This window comes from Anomaloglossus baeobatrachus, chromosome 8, assembly GCF_048569485.1.
Source record: "Anomaloglossus baeobatrachus isolate aAnoBae1 chromosome 8, aAnoBae1.hap1, whole genome shotgun sequence".
Lineage (NCBI taxonomy): Eukaryota > Metazoa > Chordata > Amphibia > Anura > Aromobatidae > Anomaloglossus > Anomaloglossus baeobatrachus.
The window spans coordinates 90,235,637-90,255,508 of NC_134360.1; the positions used below are offsets into that span (position 1 = coordinate 90,235,637).

Consider the following 19,872-nt stretch of genomic DNA (forward strand, 5'->3'; position numbering starts at 1 on the left):
TCTACTTCACATACTAAGCCTATGGCATCAAACGGTGTGTACACAAACTATGAGAAAGCATTTGCATAACATTGGTGAAGGAGATATATAGTGACAAGTAAAAGGGTAATAATATTTTGGGTTTTTGACTTTCAGACTTTATCTCACCATCCACTACAAATTTCAGTGTGTGAGACTACCTTCAAGTTATACAGTCATGGCCAAAAGTTTTGAGAATGACACCAAAATTATATTTTCACATGATCTGTTGCCCTCTTGTTTTTATTTGTGTTTGTCTGATGTTTACATCACATACAGAAATATAATTGCAATCATATTATGAGTACCAAAAGGTTATATTGACAGTTAGAGTGAGTTAATGCAGCAAGTCAATATTTGCAGTGTTGACCCTTCTTCTTTAGGACCTCAGCAATTCTCCCTGGCATGCTCTCAATCAACTTCTGGACCGAATCCAGACTGATAGCTGACCATTCTTGCATAAGTAATGCTTGCATTTTGCCAGAATTTGTTGGTTTTTGTTTGTCCACCCGTCTCTTGATGATTGCCCACAAGTTCTCAATGGGATTAAGATCTGGGGAGTTTCCAGGCCATGGACCCAAAATCTCAATGTTTTGTTCCATGAGCCATTTAGTGATCACCTTTGCTTTATGGCAAGGTGCTCCATCATGCTGGAAAAGGCATTGTTGGGCGCCAAACTGCTCTTGGACAGTTGGGAGAAGTTGCTCTTGGAGGACATTCTGATACCATTCTTTATTCATGGCTGTGTTTGTAGGCAAGACTGTGAGTGAGCCGATTACCTTGGCTGAGAAGCAACCCCACACATGAATCGTTTCAGGATGCTTAACAGTTGGCATGAGACAAGACTGGTGGTAGCGCTCACCTCTTCTTCTCCTAATAAGCTGCTTTCCAGATGTCCCAAACAAACGAAAAGGGGATTCATCTGAGAAAATGACTTTACCCCAGTCCTCAGCAGTCCACTCCCTGTACCTTTTGCAGAATATCAGTCGGTCCCTGATGTTTTTTCTGGAGAGAAGTGGCTTCTTTGCTGCCCTCCTTGAAAACAGGCCTTGCTGAAAGAGTCTCCACCTCACAGTGCATGCAGAAGCACTCACACCAGCCTGCTGCCATTGCTGAGCTAGCTCTGCACTGCTGGTAGTCCAATCCCGCAGCTGAAACAGTGTTAAGATACGGTCCTGGCGTTTGCTGGTCCTTCTTGGGCACCCTGGAGCCTTTTTTGCAATAATGGAAGCTCTCTCCTTGAAGTTCTTGATGATGCGATAGATTGTTGACTGAGGTGCAATCTTTGTAGCTGCGATACTCTTCCCTGTTAGGCCATTTTTGTGCAGAGCAATGATGGCTGCACGTGTTTCTTTAGAGATAACCATGGTTAACTGAAGAGAAACAATGATACCAAGCACCAGGCTCCTTTTAAAGTGTCCAGTGGTGTCATTCTTACTTAATCATGACTGATTGATCGCCAGCCCTGTCCTCATCAACACCCACACCTGTGGTAATGGAACAATCACTAAAACAATGTTAGCTGCTCCTTTTAAAGGCTGGAATGCAATGATGTTGAAATGTGTTTTGGGGGTTAAAGTTCATTTTCTTAGCCAATATTGACTTTGCAAGTAATTGCTGTTAAGCTGATCACTCTTTATGACATTCTGGAGCATATGCAAATTGCCATTAGAAAAACTGAAGCAGTAGACTTTGTAAAAATTAATATTTGTAGCATTCTCAAAACTTTAGGCCATGACTGTAGACAATCATCTTGGCTATCTCGTACATAAATATTACTTGCAACTATTTAGCATATGATTTAGATTCTTGATGTGGCGCCCCTGAGGCTTCAGGCGCCACAAGGTACTGCACCTTCATTAGGGTGTAGTACTTATCCCGGGTCCAAGGAAGGTCGGTATCGGATCCACACACACATACATATGGTACTGTGGGTTGCCATCCCCATTCGGGACTGGGCCAGGGTCGGGTCACAGTAGGGGGTCACTACAGCGGTTGGGTTTACAGGACGCCACTGCACCAGGGGCTCCCTGATTCAATGGAACTGGGACTCAGGGTCAGGGAGAAGCAATCACCAGGGGGAGTCAGGAGTACAGTAGGAAGGGCAGGTTGACCTAGTGAGAGTAGTGAACCAGCCGGTGGCAGTGGCTGGGGCAACAGCTTGGAACACACAACACAACTACAAAAAAGAGGAGAACAGCTGCAGACACAGAGCAGAGCGGACGTGCCGCAAGGCAGCTCTGTGGGCCAAGGCATTCAACACGGTTGCAGGGGAGAAGCAGCCAGCTGCTTCCACAGGACAGGCGCTGTCTGAGTACAGAACCATAGGGCAGGTGTGCCGCCCCCATGCCAGCAGCCGACGCTGCTCGTATCCGGATCTTCGGTACGGCTCAAGGGGTCCTCCGGACCCGGGGGTCGCGCGAACACTCCGAATAAAAGGGGGACGTATTTGTACGGGATTGTCTGTAAAAATGTCTGTAACGCCACTCACGGTGTGTGGTGAGATGTAGCACCACCGCTGCTGTTGTGGAACACCCAGGGGAGATGTAATGGCAGCGGCATGTTAACCCCTCCGTGGGTAGGGATGGATACCCCGGGCCCAATGTCTGTGTTGAGGATGATAGATGCAGGGGCCGGCGCACCCGGCCAGGCCGGGGAAGTTACTCACAGTTGAATAAACAGACGAGTCCTGTGGTAAACCAAGGGGATGGTGGCCGGCTGCCGCAGACGGGTGTATCCTGATCCCACACCGGGGTTGATAATTAAGGCCTCTATCCTCTGCATACTGGATTTTGTAGATGGGACTTCCCGGTATGGAACACGGGAGTCTGCTACCCGTCCTTTGGTTGGGAGCCGTGCCCGTCTGACACTGACCCTTGGGACCTACGGGCCCTGCCGGTGGCTCTATCCCCCACGGTGGGTGGTTGTCTACTTTTTGGGACTTAGGCGGGCTTTGCACACTACGACATCGCAGGTGCGATATCGGTGGGGTCAAATTGAAAATGACGTACTTCCGGCATTGCATGCGACATCGTAGTGTGTAAAGGCTCGATGATACGATTAATGAGCGCAAAAACGTCGTAATCGTATCATCGGTGCAGCGTCGGCGTAATCCATGATTACGCTGACGCGACGGTCCGATGTTGTTCCTCGTTCCTGCGGCAGCACACATCGCTGTGTAAGAAGCCGCAGGAGCGAGGAACATCTCCTACCGGCGTCACTGCGGCTTCCGTAAGATATGCGTAAGGAAGGAGGTGGGCGGGATGTTTACATCCCGCTCATCTCCGCCCCTCCGCTCCTATTGGCCACCTGCCGTGTGACGTTGCAGTGACGCCATAAGACCCGCCCCCTTAATAAGGAGGCGGGTCGCCGGCCAGAGCGACGGTCGCAGGACAGGTGAGTCCATGTGAAGCTGCCGTAGCGATAATGTTCGCTACGGCAGCTATCACAAGGATATCGCAGTTGCGACGGGGGCGGGGACTATCGTGCTCGGCATCGCAGCATTGGCCTGCGATGTCGCAGCGTGCAAAGTGCCCCATAGGTTGGGTCAGGACCTAAAATCCTGCCCTCAATTGGTTAATTAGCTAGGCCGTATGTGCCGGTCCTTGCTTCAGGGTCCAAGTACCCCCTCTGTGCACACGGTTTCCGGAACGGTTCTCCGGTGTCTGTACCGGCGGGCTACAACCCTGTCTCGGTCCACCTGGGTCCCCGGCTCCGTCTTCCCGTCTCCTGCAGGCTCTGACTATCGTCTGCCACCTAGCCAAGGTGTCAGGACTCCGACCCTGGCACTTGTCAGCTCGAGCTACAGGCCTTGACTGCCTGAGCTCACTTAGACTTGAACTCCAAACTTCTCTGACTGTTTTCCTGCCCCGGGCTCTCTAAACCCCTAGGTGGGCATTCCCTAACTGCCTGGTCCCGCACACTGGTGTGTCTGTCCTTCCCTGAGGGGGGTGACTAGGGTTTCAGGTTGGCTGATTTAACCCTTCATGGGATTGGTGTTATGCGGGGGCCTACATGTTCATCTACCTGGTTTTCCAGGGCGCTACATTCCCCCTTGGTTGAGTACAGACCGTCCGCGGGCTGTCCGACCACCACCATTTATTTTTAACGGGAAACTATAGGATAAAGAAAAAGGAAACAATTTACAAGTATACTAACTTTGTACAATTTCTTCCCTCACGGGAGGCACATTTCTTAAACGTTGCACATATAAAATGGGACGGACCGGGCCACCTCCTTGTTGCTCGCACCCAAACAGACCTGACCCTAGTGCCACCTCTAAGAACTGGTTGGCACCCCTTACCCCAAGTCTGGGAACGGGTCCGATGACGCCCTTACGGGCCAAGTAAAACGTTCCTTACCCAGCAGTCCTTGTCACGGGTTCACAAGTCCGGGGACCCCTGGCCTTGAGGTTAGTCAGGTTTGTAGTGACTAGGCCTTGGCCGACTCCACCACAGACCCTTCCTCCAATCTGCCTGTCCAGTGGCTGCATGACCAACAAGTGTGGCCATGAACTATTTACAAAGCCCAATAAATTTTGGGTTGGCTTTCCAGTCCAAAGCCATGGTCCATGAACTTTATAACTGAACGGGGTCAACTGTAACTGGGGTAGCCGGGAACCGCTACCTAATAACTTTCTAATCAGATGAAGTATTTGGTTGATTGGACTGCATGCAAACACCACTCACTAAAAATGGGTTTCTCTGTACCTGAGTGGCGGCTGGCCTAAGTTGGGACGAGTGGACCTCCTGAGCCCCCGATTTTCACTTAGGACTGGTGGGGGAGAGTGAATTACGGGCCCCTCTTCCCTAGTGTCAGGTATAACTGGTAGAGACCTACGGGGGCGTGATGTAGGTGCGTCCCTGGGCGCGGGTGCTGGTGTCTCACTGATAGACCTCTCTGGTTCGCTTTCTTCCACGGGTTGTGGGAACATTATAATGGGAACAATCACGGCTCCATTTTGCATAGGCCAATCAGCCGGGAAATCGCCCAAAATAGTGTGGATTACCTCTTTCTTCTTTTCCACGCCCGGCGTGGGAGCAAGGACCTTTTCCACCATTCTCAGGGGTTCTGGACACTTCTTCAGATGGTCCCTAGAGACGGTGGTCGTAGTCTTCCCCTGGTCACGACTGACAAGGTATGTTTTCTCATCTTCCTGTCCAGTGGGCTGTATAACATAAGGGGCTCTTTCCCACTGGTCGTCCAACTTATGCAATCTCCTCTTCCTTTTCAGTACCACATCTCCAGGTTCGAAGGCGGCAGCCTGGGCTCGTTTATTGAAACGCTGTTCTTGCCTTTCTCTGCTTTGGCACAAGTTTCTCTCCACATACTCCTGGATCTGCCGGTACTGCCTCTGGCGCTTGGGGTTCCAGTTGGTAGTTGAAGGGATGGTCTCAGGCGCCTCCACATCCAGCTCCAGATCCACTGGCAGTCTTCCGGGCCTTGCCCTCATCAGGTATGCAGGTGTGCACTTAGTGGAGCTGCTGGGTATATTATTATACATGTCCACCAAATCAGGTAGTCTCTCAAGCCACAGGTTCCACTCCTCGAGGTATAAGGTCTTGAGAAGGTTGAGCACCAGGCGGTTCATTTTCTCGCACATCCCGTTGGTCTGGGCATGATACGGGGTGGTACGGATCTTCTTGCACCCGTATAGGTTACAGAACTCCTGAAAGATTTCCGCTTCAAAGGCAGGGCCTTGATCAGTGAGCACCCTCTCCGGGTAACCATGCAGCCGGCAGCAGTATGCTTGGATGGCCCTGGCCGCAGTGCGAGCTGTTAGGTCCTTAACGGGTACCACTACCATGAACCTGGAGTGGTGTGAGCTTGACGTGGTCCAAAGCGACAAGTTCCAGCGGCTGGTGGGTGACATTTGGTTGCAACGGGACTTTCTGACTGGTTCCATCCCTTCTTCTTAACACACAGGGACCACAATACCTACACCATGCTTCAATGGACTCTCTCATCCCGATTCAGTAAAAGCGCTCTCTCAGCAGCATCTCTAACTTCTTCCAACCGAAGTGGCCAGCTCCATCGTGGTAAGTTTTCAAGACCACGGACACATACGCTTGCAGCACTATAATCTGACGAACCTCTTCATGCGTCTTAGGGTTAGTCAGCCTTCGGTACAATTTGCCCTGATGCATGTACAACCGGTCCCTCTCTCTCCATAGCCGCTGTGCTTCTGCGGGGGCATCAGGCTCCATTCTGGACTGGGCTTGTGAGATTAGCACCTTGATTAACCGGACTGCAGGATCTTTATCCTGAGCTTCCTACCACCCATGGTGGGGCAAAGGATTGAAGGCCGCCTCCTGTTGGCTACTGTACGGCCTGGCTTCTTTCTCACTGTCAAGTCGATGGAACGGCAGCTCGAGATCTTCCAAATCGTCTGCATCCGTTCCTCCATCAGGTGTGTGCGGCATCCGAGACAACGCGTCCGCATTGGTATTCTTCCGGCCGGCCCTGTACTTGATGGTGAAGTCGTAATTCGCTAATCAAGCCACCCCGCTTTGTTCAAGGGCACCAAGCTTTGCCGTGTCCAGGTGAGTTAGAGGGTTGTTGTCTGTATAGGCAGTAAACTTGGCAGAGGCCAGGTAATGCTTAAACCTCTCGGTTATCGCCCAGACGAGCACCAAGAACTCCAGCTTAAAAGAGCTATAGTTTTCGGGATTTCTCTCCATCGTTCGGAGCTTCCTGCTTGCGTAGGCAATCACCTTCTCCCGGCCGTTTTGCATCTGAGATAGGACGGCTCCCAGGCCTTCATTGCTAGCGTCTGTGTATAGAATGAACGGGAGGCCATAGTCTGGGTAGGCTAAGATCTCTTCTCCTGTCAGGACCATCTTCAGCTGTTGGAGGGACCTGTCCTACTCTTCACCCCAAACAAATGGAGGGCCCGGGACCTGGCCGTTCTTGGTTTGTCCTACCATGAGGTCTTGCATGGGAGCGGCCATTTTAGTATAGCCCTTAATGAAACGACAGTAATAGCCCACCAGACCGAGGAACTGCCTCACCTCTTTGATTGTGGTAGGCCCTGGCCAGTTCTGAATAGCTGTAACTTTCTCGGGATCCGGCGCTACGCCTTCGGCACTCACCACGTGCCCAAGGTACTGTACTCTAGGCTTCAGCAGATGTTACTTGGAGGGTTTCAATTTCATCCCGTACTTAGAGAGAGCCTCAAATACCTCGGCAAGGTGCTCCAGATGTGCTTTGTATGTCTTGGAGTAGACGATAACGTCATCCAGATACAGCAGAACCGTCTCGTAGTTTCGGTGTCCCAAGCAGCATTCCATCAACCTCTGGAAGGTCCCTGGAGCAATACACAACCCGAAAGGCATGCTGTTGAACTCGCAGAGACCCATCGGGGTGGTGAATGCAGTTTTCTCACGATCTTCTTCCGCAACCGACACCTGCCATTAGCCACTAGTAAGGTCAAGGGTAGAGAAATAATTAGCGGTTTTCAGTGCAGCCAACGACTCTTCAATACGAGGGAGAGGGTATGCGTCCTTATGAGTTATCTGGTTAATCTTCCGGTAGTCCACACACATTCTCATGGTGCCGTCCTTCCTTCTTCCTTACCAGGACCAGCGGGGCTGCTCAAGGACTACAACTATAACGAATGACCCCTGCCTCCTTCATGTTCCTCAACATATCCTTGGCGCACTGGTAATGTGCAGGTGGGATCGGCCTATATCTTTCCTTAATAGGTGGATGTGTACCGGTAGGGATGTAGTGTTGGACCCCCTTGATCCTTCCAAAATCTAGCAGGTGTTTACTAAATACCTGCTCGTACTCCTTTGCGTGGAGTCAGTACCTACATGTAGCTCTTGGCACCACTCCCATTCCTCCCAACCGTCCGGATATAGCGGGACAGCCCCGATTTTATACTCCAGTCCCGTTCTCACGCCCGGGAGCTCTGTAATCCCGCAGTGTAGTGAGAGGCAGCTGCCATGCCCCCGCACTCTGCCGACCACATCCCCTCCGGATGCAGGCCACAATCTCTGGATGCCTTCCATGGCATCTATGCTGATGGCCACGCCCCTTTGCTGTCATCCACGCCCCCTCTGAATGCTGGACACATACACTCCTCGGGATGCCTTCCTTGTCCCCTCCTGCTGCTCGCTCTATGCTGGCCACGCCCCCTTTGCCTGCCTCTTCTGCCCAGGATCCTCACATGTGACCGACTCTCCACAGCGGCTGCTTCGTTTGTTTTGCAACTGAGGTAAGAGCAGCAGCAGGGAGAGAGCAGTGTGCCTACAGGAGGGGGGAGCAGTGTGAGTGCATGAGGACAGTGCAGAGTGAGTGCAGCAGGGAGAGAGCAGTGTGAGTGCAGGAGGACAGTGCAGAGTGAGTGCAGGAGGACAGTGCAGTGTGCCTACAGGAGGGGGGAGCAGTGTGAGTGCAGGAGGACAGTGCAGTGTGCCTACAGGAGGGGGGAGCAGTGTGAGTGCATGAGGACAGTGCAAAGTGAGTGCAGCAGGGAGAGAGCAGTGTGAGTGCAGGAGGACAGTGCAGAGTGAGTGCAGGAGGACAGTGCAGTGTGCCTACAGGAGGGGGGAGCAGTGTGAGTACAGGAGGACAGTGCAGTGTGCCTACAGGAGGGGGGAGCAGTGTGAGTGCAGGAGGACAGTGCAGTGTGCCTACAGGAGGGGGGAGCAGTGTGAGTGCAGGAGGACAGTGCAGTGTGCCTACAGGAGGGGGGAGCAGTGTGAGTGCAGGAGGACAGTGCAGTGTGCCTACAGGAGGGGGGAGCAGTGTGAGTGCAGGAGGACAGTGCAGTGTGCCTACAGGAGGGGGGAGCAGTGTGAGTGCAGGAGGACAGTGCAGTGTGCCTACAGGAGGGGGGAGCAGTGTGAGAGCAGGAGGACAGTGCAGTGTGCCTACAGGAGGGGGGAGCAGTGTGAGTGCAGGAGGACAGTGCAGTGTGCCTACAGGAGGGGGGAGCAGTGTGAGTGCAGGAGGACAGTGCAGTGTGCCTACAGGAGGGGGGAGCAGTGTGAGTGCAGGAGGACAGTGCAGTGTGCCTACAGGAGGGGGGAGCAGTGTGAGTGCAGGAGGACAGTGCAGTGTGCCTACAGGAGGGGGGAGCAGTGTGAGTGCAGGAGGACAGTGCAATGTGCATACAGGAGGGGGGAGCAGTGTGAGTGCAGGAGGACAGTGCAGTGTGCCTACAGGAGGGGGGAGCAGTGTGAGTGCAGGAGGACAGTGCAGTGTGCCTACAGGAGGGGGGAGCAGTGTGAGTGCAGGAGGACAGTGCAGTGTGCCTACAGGAGGGGGGAGCAGTGTGAGTGCAGGAGGACAGTGCAGTGTGCCTACAGGAGGGGGGAGCAGTGTGAGTGCAGGAGGACAGTGCAGTGTGCCTACAGGAGGGGGGAGCAGTGTGAGTGAAGGAGGACAGTGCAGTGTGCCTACAGGAGGGGGGAGCAGTGTGAGTGCAGGAGGACAGTGCAGTGTGCCTACAGGAGGGGGGAGCAGTGTGAGTGCAGGAGGGCAGTGCAGTGTGCCTACAGGAGGGGGGAGCAGTGTGAGTACAGGAGGACAGTGCAGTGTGCCTACAGGAGGGGGGAGCAATGTGAGTGCAGGAGGACAGTGCAGTGTGCCCGCAGGAGGGGGGAGCAGTGTGAGTGCAGGAGGACAGTGCAGTGTGCCTGCAGGAGGGGGGAGCAGTGTGAGTGCAGGAGGACAGTGCAGTGTGCCTACAGGAGGGGAAAGCAGTGTGAGTGCAGGAGGACAGTGCAGTGTGCCTACAGGAGGGGGGAGCAGTGTAAGTGCAGGAGGACAGTGCAGTGTGCCTACAGGAAGGGGGAGCAGTGTGAGTGCAGGAGGACAGTGCAGTGTGCCTACAGGAGGGGGGAGCAGTGTGAGTGCAGGAGGACAGTGCAGTGTGCCTACAGGAGGGGGGAGCAGTGTGAGTGCAGGAGGACAGTGCAGTGTGCCTACAGGAGGGGGGAGCAGTGTGAGTGCAGGAGGACAGTGCAATGTGCATACAGGAGGGGGGAGCAGTGTGAGTGCAGGAGGACAGTGCAGTGTGCCTACAGGAGGGGGGAGCAGTGTGAGTGCAGGAGGACAGTGCAGTGTGCCTACAGGAGGGGGGAGCAGTGTGAGTGCAGGAGGAAAGTGCAGTGTGCCTACAGGAGGGGGGAGCGGAGCAGTGTGAGTGCAGGAGGACAGTGCAGTGTGCCTACAGGAGGGGAGAGCAGTGTAAGTGCAGGAAGACAGTGCAGTGTGCCTACAGGAGGGGGGAGCAGTGTGAGCGCAGGAGGACAGTGCAGTGTGCCTACAGGAAGGGGGAGCAGTGTGAGTGCAGGAGGACAGTGCAGTGTGCCTACAGGAGGGGGGAGCAGGGGAGAGTCCAGCACTTATGTCTTCTCAGGTCCCCCTGTACCTGCAATAGAAAAAGCAGAAACAGAGGGGACTCAGAGAAATCAGCCAGAGGAGCCCTCAGAGCCCCCCAGTGCTGCCATCCTGTGCCCTCAGTGCCCCCCAGTGCTGCCATCCTGTGCCCTCAGTGCCCCCCAGTGCTGCCATCCTGTGCCCTCAGCGCCCCCCGCAGTGCTGCCAGCCAGTGCGCTCAGCACCCTCCCCCCAGCTAGCCTGTGCCCTCAGCGTCCCCCCCCCCCCCCCCCGCAGTGCTGCCAGCTTATGCCCTCAGCACCCTCCAGTGCGGCCAGCTTGGGCCCTCAGCATCTTCCAGCGCTGTCAGCCTGTGCGCTAAGCATCCCTAGGGCCAGTATGAATGCCCCACAGGCCACCACTGTCAGTATGTAGGCTCCACAGGCCCTAGTAATGTGTGTGTGCCCCCACTGACCCCAGTAATGTGTATGCCCCCCACTGACCCCAGTAATGTTTATGCCCCTAGTAATGTGTATGACCCCAGTAATGTGTATGCCACCCAAGTAACATGGATGCCCCTAGTGATGTGTATGCACCCCCAGTAATGTGTATACCCCCTGGTGACCCCAGTAACATATATGCCCCACCCAGTGCTGTCTATGCCCCCTGTGCTGTATTTGCCCCCAGCCATCACGCAGTGCGGCCTGCACAGCCACATACCCTAGAGGAGCTGGACGAAGACAAGCGGGGGAGGTGAGTAAGGCTGCTGCCGGCTTCCCCATATTAATACCTCTAATGTGTCTGTGTGTATGATGTGTGTATGACTATGTGTAGATTTACGTCTGTTTATGTGAATTTTGTGAATTTTTCTTCAAATATATGTGTGTACTAGCTGTACTATCGTCGGTCGGTCTTCCCCTTCTCTCATACTCACAGCTCACGGGCGTCTCGCTGCACGGTGTTCACACTGCTCCGGCGGCTTTTCCTCTTTTGAAAATGCCAGCCACTCATTATTCCATCTCATATTCCCTGCTTTCCCCGCCCACCAGCACCTATGATTGGTTACAGTCAGACACGCCCCCACGCTGAGTGACAGCTGTCTCACTGCAACCAATTACAGCCGCCGGTGGGCAGGTCTATATTGTGGCGTAAAATAAATAAATAAATAATTAAAAAAAAAAAACGACTTGCGGTCCCCCCCCATTTTGATACCAGCCAGGGTAAAGCCACACGGCTGAAGGCTGGTATTCTCAGGATGGGGAGCTCCACGTTATGGAGAGCCCCTCAGCCTAACAATGTCAGCCAGCAGCCGCGCGGAATTGCTGAATCCATTAGATGTGCCAGTCCCGGGACTCTACCCGGCTCATCCCGAATTGACCTGGTGTGATGGCAATCGGGGTAATAAGGAGTTAATGGCAGCCTATAGCTGCCACTAAGTTCTAGGTTAATCATGGCAGGCGTCTTCCCGAGATACAGTTAGTTCCAGAAATATTTGGACAGTGACACAAGTTTTGTTATTTTAGCTGTTTACAAAAACATGTTCAGAAATACAATTCTATATATAATATGGGCTGAAAGTGCACACTCCCAGTTGCAATATGAGAGTTTTCACATCCAAATCGGAGAAAGGGTTTAGGAATCATAGCTCTGTAATGCATAGCCTCCTCTATTTCAAGGGACCAAAAGTAATTGGACAAGGGACTCTAAGGTCTGCAATTAACTCTGAAGGCGTCTCCCTCGTTAACCTGTAATCAATGAAGTAGTTAAAAGATCTGGGGTTGATTACAGGTGTGTGGTTTTGCATTTGGAAGCTGTTGCTGTGACCAGACAACATGTGGTCTAAGGAACTCTCAATTGAGGTGAAGCAGAACATCCTGAGGCTGAAAAAAAAGAAAAAATCCATCAGAGAGATAGCAGACATGCTTGGAGTAGCAAAATCAACAGTCGGGTACATTCTGAGAAAAAAGGAATTGACTGGTAAGCTTGGGAACTCAAAAAGGCCTGGGCGTCCACGGATGACAACAGTGGTGGATGATCGCCGCATACTTTCTTTGGTGAAGAAGAACCCATTCACAACATCAACTGAAGTCCAGAACACTCTCAGTGAAGTAGGTGTATCTGTCTCTAAGTCAACAGTAAAGAGAAGACATGACATGACATGACATGACATGACAAGACATGAAAGTAAATACAAAGGGTTCACATCTAGATGCAAACCATTCATCAATTCCAAAAATAGACAGGCCAGAGTTAAATTTGCTGAAAAACACCTCATGAAGCCAGCTCAGTTCTGGAAAAGTATTCTATGGACAGATGAGACCAAGATCAACCTGTACCAGAATGATGGGAAGAAAAAAGTTTGGAGAAGAAAGGGAACGGCACATGATCCAAGGCACACCACATCCTCTGTAAAACATGGTGGAGGCAACGTGATGGCATGGGCATGCATGGCTTTCAATGGCACTGGGTCACTTGTGTTTATTGATGACATAACAGCAGACAAGAGTAGCCGGATGAATTCTGAAGTGTACCGGGATATACTTTCAGCCCAGATTCAGCCAAATGCCGCAAAGTTGATCGGACGGCGCTTCATAGTACAGATGGACAATGACCCCAAGCATACAGCCAAAGCTACCCAGGAGTTCATGAGTGCAAAAAAGTTGAACATTCTGCAATGGCCAAGTCAATCACAAGATCTTAACCCAATTGAGCATGCATTTCACTTGCTCAAATCCAGACTTAAGACGGAAAGACCCACAAACAAGCAAGACCTGAAGGCTGCGGCTGTAAAGGCCTGGAAAAGCATTAAGAAGGAGGAAACCCAGGGTTTGGTGATGTCCATGGGTTCCAGACTTAAGGCAGTGATTGCCTCCAAAGGATTCGCAACAAAATATTGAAAATAAAAATATTTTGTTCGGGTTTGGTTTATTTGTCCAATTACTTTTGACCTCCTAAAACGTGGAGTGTTTGTAAAGAAATGTGTACAATTCCTACAATTTCTATCAGATATTTTTGTTCAAACCTTCAAATTAAACGTTACAATCTGCACTTGAATTCTGTTGTAGAGGTTTCATTTCAAATCCAATGGGGTGGCATGCAGAGCCCAACTCGCGAAAATTGTGTCACTGTCCAAATATTTCTGGACCTAACTGTACCTTCCATGATTAACCTGTAAGTTAAAGAAAATAAACACATACACCCGAAAAAATCCTTTATTTGGAATAAAAGACAAAAAAAACCACCCTCTTTCACCACTTTATTAATCCCCAAACACCCATCCAGGTCCGACGTAATCCACATGAGGTTCTGCGACGCATCCAGCCCTGCTACATGAAGCTGACAGGAGCGGCCACAGGACAGACCGCTCTCTATCAGCTCCACGCAGCAACTGAAGTGAGCCGCATGATCAGCGATGATGTCACTCAGGTTACCCGCGGCCACCGCTGGATCCTCCAACTGTTACAGCAAGTTGCCCGAGTGACTGAAGTTAGCAGCGCGATCAGCGATGACATCACAGGTGGGTTGCGGTCTCAGATGGAGGACTCCAGCTGGCCGCGGGTAACCTGAGTGACGGCACCGCTGACCGCGCTGCTCACTTCAGTCACTCAGGGGCTTTGCGGTCACCGGTGAATCCTTCACGGGTGACCGCTAACCAGGACGCGACACCCAGACAGAGCCGCGGGGTGACAATGAAGTCGGGTGAAGTTCATCCGAGTTCATTCTCATCGCGCAACTCTGTCTGTGTCTGCTGTAAGCGGCATGTAGCAGAGCTGAATTGACGGGGGAACGCACTGCCAAAAATGCATCCAAAACGCATGCAAAATGCATTCAAAATGCATGCGTTTTGGATGCATTTTTTTTTTACAAACACAGTGTTTACATTTGTCCAGTCTGCCACAGGATGCGTTCTTTTCCGCACTGCACACATACCAAGCTGAGGTCACACTGGCATATCACATGCAATATGCTAATGACCCTCGGCTCCTGCTGTGCTGTGAGCGTGAGCCATTACACTGTGATCTGATCCTGCGATCGGATCACAGCTGAGGAGGAGAGGGAGGGATTAAGGATGTCAGGCGTTCAGTTGGGATGAGCTCTGGGCCTTGCTGTCTTTTTAAAGGCGACTGGGTCAGCGGACGAGAGCACCCACTGACCCCTGTGTCTCCACAATTGGAACAATCAGAACAGTAAATCGCCCGTATTCACTAATTCCTCCCATTAACCAAAAGCACAGTATTATTACAGATATTTTATCTAAAAGAGCGGTTCTGTCATGAAGTCTGCAGTTTTGTACATGGGGCAGATTTAGGGGACAGATCTGCTTTAAAACAGAATTTTGTGCTCTAAAATATTCTAGTTTAAAAGTAACACGGCCAAGTCTGCATTTATATTTTAATGTACTACTTAGAAATAAATCTATGTATATTTTTTTAATTATTGTTTCTAAAACAATGATTGTCACTGCTGACTGGGCGTGGTTAGAGGCGTGGTCATGGGCGTGGCCTAAAAATTTGACGCGGAGCGCGCCGCAAACTTTGTCCCTCTTTACATTCTTTCAAAGTTGGGAGGTATGACCACTCCTCTAACTTTTCCGGTGGACTGTCACTGTCTGACTGTGATGCAGTGACTGTGGAGGTTGCCACCTGGATGGAAACTGTAAAGATTTTGGCAATGGTAGCATAACAGAGGTAGCCTAACCTCTTCCTCTCCGCAATTCATCACTCTCACGGGCACTCTCCCCTTCCGGACATCAATCACCCCTCTGGCGGCCATTACTGTGGGCTAGTGCTCTGAAGGTAGATATTCTACCACTTCCTGGTAATCCTGTCCCCTGGGACCTACTGCTGCCCTGCACCAAATCATGATTTCACTTCGCGGAGGCACCACTAGAGGCGCTACATCCATCACTCGTACACTACCAATCTCTCCACCTGACATGTTCACCTGTTGCCACTGCAGGAGGGCCCGACTCTCACATTGCAGAGCCCTCTGCCGGCCCGCTCTTGACGTGGCAGACAGTTGTTGTAATAAATGCAGTACTTCTCCCATGCAATTCTCAATCACATTTGTCCCTAAGACCATTTTCGGGTTACGGTCACTAGGGTCATTCTGCACCACAATCAGTCCCTGATGCTCCAGTTCCACTTGTCCCACCTTTAAGGTTACTTCCTTAAACCCTACTTGGGTCATAGGGAGTCCTTTGGCCGCAATGATAGTTAAGCTAGCTAGCATCAGGTGGGGTGAGTTAACTGTCAGACCAATAACGTTTGTACAGTACATAAGGGATAGTTGTTACCTGCGAGCCGGTGTCCAGGAGGGCGAAGGTGGTGATACCATCCATTGCAAGGGAGATAATGGGACGACCTCCGACATACTGGTCACACCAATTTGCTGGGCCTTGAGGGTCTATTCCTGAGGACTGACCCTTGGCCTCAGGGGTTGCTCGTTTAAAGGGCACCGGCAGGAGTAATGAGCGGTCTTGTTACACTTGTATCAGACGGGTGGTCCATACCGGTTGCCGTTGCTATTGCTCCGTCTTTGCATCCAAGGGACATCTTCCGGGCTGTCGGCGAGCTGGATCTTCTCCGGTGGTTTGGTCTTTGAGGGAAGCTGGAGGGCGGCGAGGATCCTCGTGACATCTTAGCTCAGGTGCTGAACCTGCGATGCTAAATCTTCGGATGCCTCAGACGTTGCGGCTGGCGCCGGTAAGGCCAAAGGAGGGGGCGCCACTGAGACGTGGGCCGTGTCAGCCGGCCAGGGTGATAGGGCAGGAGCACTATCCTCGGAGGGTTGTAGGGCCTTTATGGCCCAGTCCTTCAAGACCGCAAAGTTCAAGTCCGAGTGCTCCAAGGCCCATAGCCACAGCTGCTTGCGATCCTCAGCGGACTTCAGCCCCTGCAAGATTTGCTCCACCAGCATCTTATTGCTCTCAGTCTCATTGATGGAGTCCGTCTACCTCAACGTACGCAAGGCATAGTCCCGGATGCTATCTTGGGGACGCTGTCGGGAATGGTAGAACTGCATTCGTAACTCCGCTTCCATGCGTGTTTCAAAAGCAACCTGCAACTTGTCAAAAATGGCGGTTACCGAGGCCCGATCAGCATCGGCCCAAGTCTCCATCTCCACCTCCTGTTCAGCGGCGCCGATCAGCTGCCCCACCACGACCGCTTCACGCTGTTTACCGGGCATGGCGTACATATCGAGGACGGCACATATCTTCTTCTTGAATACCTGCAGGGCATTGGGTCGTCCATCATACTGGGGTAACCAGGCAGCGCCGGCCACATAAGGTAAGGTGATCGGCATGACTTGGGTGACTGCTGGAACCGTAGGCCCCCCGCTCCTGCGACCAGAGCGGGGGCCGCTGCATCTTCTCCTGCCGCTTCGTTCGCGGACACCGCCACTTCAGCGGCGGGCGCTACCCCGTCGGCGACGTCATTTGGGGCGGACATCTTCCTGCTGCTCCCCCTCGGTTTTTCAGGAGCAGACCTTTCAAGTGGCTTGTTTGTTTTGCTTTCGGCCTCAGGGTTTTCCTTCCAGTCGTGATCCCAGGGGGCGGGGCTTCAGCTTCGCGCCCTTTCTCGGGGAAGAAGACGCTGGGTAGTTGTTTTTCGCGCCTAAAAATGGCAGCAAAAATGGCGATTTTCCAAAATTTGGCAGCGGAGCACCGCTGACTGTCCAAAACAAGGCGCACTTCCACCAGGTAAGTGGATGGGTAAGTATCCTGTTTGTGACGCCAGGTTTCGGGGTGTGCCGCCCCCGTGCCAGCAACCGACTCTGCTCAGATCCAGATCTACGGTACGGCTCGAGGGGTCCTTCGGACCCGGGGGTCGCGCGGACACTCCGAATAAAAGGTGGACGTATTTGTACGGGATTGTCTGTAAAAATGTCTGTGACGCCACCCACAGTGTCTGGTGAGATGTAGCTCCTCCGCTGCTGTTGTGGAACAGCCAGGGGAGATGTAATGGCAGCTGGATGTTAACCCCTCCGTGGGTAGGGATGGATACCCCGGGCCCAATGTCTCTGTGTTGAGGATGATAAATGCAGGGGCCGGCGCACCCGGCCAAGCCGGGGAAGTTACTCACGGTCGAATAAACAGACGAGTCCTGTGGTAAACCAAGGGGATGGTGGCCGGCTGCCGCAGGCAGGTGTATCCTGATCCCACACCCGGGTTGATAATCAAGGCCTCTCTCCTCTGCACACTGGATTTTGTAGCTGGGACTTCCCGGTATGGAACACAGGAGTCCGCTCCCTGTCCTTTGGTTGGGAGCCGTGCCCGTCTGACGCTGACCCTTGGGACCTACGGGCCCTGCCGGTGGCCCTATCCCCCACGGTGGGTGGTTGTCTACTTTTTGGGACTTAGGTTGGGTCAGGACCTAAAATCCTGCCCTCAATTGGTTAATTAGCTAGGCCGTATGTGCCGGTCCTTGCTTCAGGGTCCAAGTACCCCCTCTGTGCACACGGTTTCCGGAATGGTTCTCCGGTGTCTGTACCGGTGGGCTACAACCCTGTCTCAGTCCACCTGGGTCCCCAGCTCCGTCTTCCCGTCTCCTGCAGGCTCTGACTATCGTCTGCCACCTAGCCAAAGTGTCAGGGCTCCGACCCTGGCACCTGTCAGCTCGAGCTACAGGCCTTGACTGCCTGAGCTCACTTAGACTTGAACTACAAACTTCTCTGACTGTTTTACTGCCCTGGGCTCTCTAGACCCCTAGGTGGGCATTCCCTAACTGCCTGGTCCCACGCACTGGTGTGTCTGTCCTTCCCTGAGGGGGGTGACTAGGGTTTCAGGTTGGCTGATTTAACCCTTCATGGGATTGGTGTTATGCGGGGGACTACATGTTCATCTACCTGGCTTTCCAGGGCGCTACATTCCCCCTTGGTTGAATACAGACTGTCCGCGGGCTATCCGACCACCACCATTTATTTTTAACGGGAAACTATAGGATAAAGAAAAAGGAAACAATTTACAAGTATACTAACTTTGTACAATTTCTTCCCTCATGGGAGGCACATTTCTTAAACATTGCACATATAAAATGGGACAGACCGGGCCACTTCCTTGTTGCTCGTTGGTTTCCAGGGCGCTACACAGGCATACTTCACGTTGTTTACCAACTCTGAATGGGTCGCGGGAACGGCTAAAAAAGTCACCGGACCTGACTGTAACGCCTGCCTGGATCCACAGACTCAGGCTGGCTGTAATGGACAGGATCGAGGGAAGCCACTCACCAAGCAGGACCCCCATAATCCTGAAACCCTTTAACCCCTATACAGGGATTTGGAATTACACAGGGCCCTGGAGATCACTACCAGTGGAAGGCAGCAGTCCAAGAGAGTAGTCGACAGGCAGGGTCAAACCAGGAATTGCAGAACAGGGACAGAAATGACAGGCAAGGACGTAATCAGAAAACGTAGCAGAGGTCAAATCCGGATCGGGCAGCGATGTACAAAAACAGCAGGCAGAGGGTAGTCAGAAAACACGCAGAAGTAAGCACACAGGAATCACAAAACAGAATAGGGCGGATCAGGAGCCAGGAAATCAGAACTATCTCTGGCAGAGGTCAGCAGACAGTAGGGGAACTAAGAAGGGTGTGGTGTCTTCCCATTGGCTGTAGCTGAATGCTGGCAACTTCAGCTGGAAGACACACGCCACCCACAGTCAGCCAGTGGTACTGCAGATCCTAAGATAACCAAACCCAGTGGATGATCGGAGCCTGCGCCCACCGGTGCCGCTGGCATCGACTCCTCTCCCATCACCAGCACCATCCAAGGCAGGAACATGGCGTCGCCTGGTGATCGGAGCAGAAGACGCTGGAGCGGACTCCGGTGGTGACATAACAAGATAAAGACAAACAAGGAAAAAAAACAAACCTCTGTCACACAGTACACACCTACAGAGGATAAGACAATAAGAGATTCAAGAGGAAAACAAAAGCAGGAAGGAAGTAAAAAACAGGTTTACATTCTACAACCCACAACTTCACCAACCAAAAAGCACCACTTAACACAACTTCCACCAGAGAGAGTCTGGAACACCACACCTCACAGACCAACACAGAATAAACTATAGTTAGCTTGGGAAGAAGGATTCCAACAGTATAAATAGGAGGGGAACAGATGTGATATATATCCCCACAATATGTGATTAAAAGAGCAAGCATACTAGCAGAAATGAACTCTTGCTAGCCTGCCTATGAATCAGCACACAGCAGGTCAATGCCCGAGTCTCTCTGTTTTGATCCTAGACATCAGAGAAACCATTGGGCATCAAGGCTCAGAATCTGGAATCTGAACAGAGTCCAATGCCCCCATGACAGTCGATGAAGGTTTTTGCATTGCAAAAAATTAAAGAACAATTTTTGAACCATCTAGAAATCTAAAAACTCAATTTGTTAGCTAATCATCAAAGCTGGTTAAAGAAGGTAAACAGAGCAAAGTTGCTTAGAGGAAGTGAACAGAGCAAAGGTTTTGTTGATACACCCTCTCTATCCAGAGATATGAGCATACGTTCAAGTTTTCAACAGT

The 19,872-nt window shown here is 52.0% G+C and overlaps 1 protein-coding gene and 1 long non-coding RNA gene across 2 annotated transcripts in view; both read left to right on the forward strand.

Annotated features, from left to right (window-relative positions):
- LOC142249264 (cytochrome P450 2D15-like) overlaps positions 1 to 19,872 on the forward strand; it is a 145,374-nt gene that overhangs the window by 59,446 nt on the left and 66,056 nt on the right. The gene's annotated exons all lie outside the window — the stretch shown is intronic.
- Positions 5,044 to 6,005, forward strand: LOC142249265 (uncharacterized). The gene is made up of 3 exons (XR_012725017.1): positions 5,044 to 5,155; positions 5,252 to 5,473; positions 5,944 to 6,005. It is a non-coding gene; the product is annotated as an uncharacterized LOC142249265 (long non-coding RNA).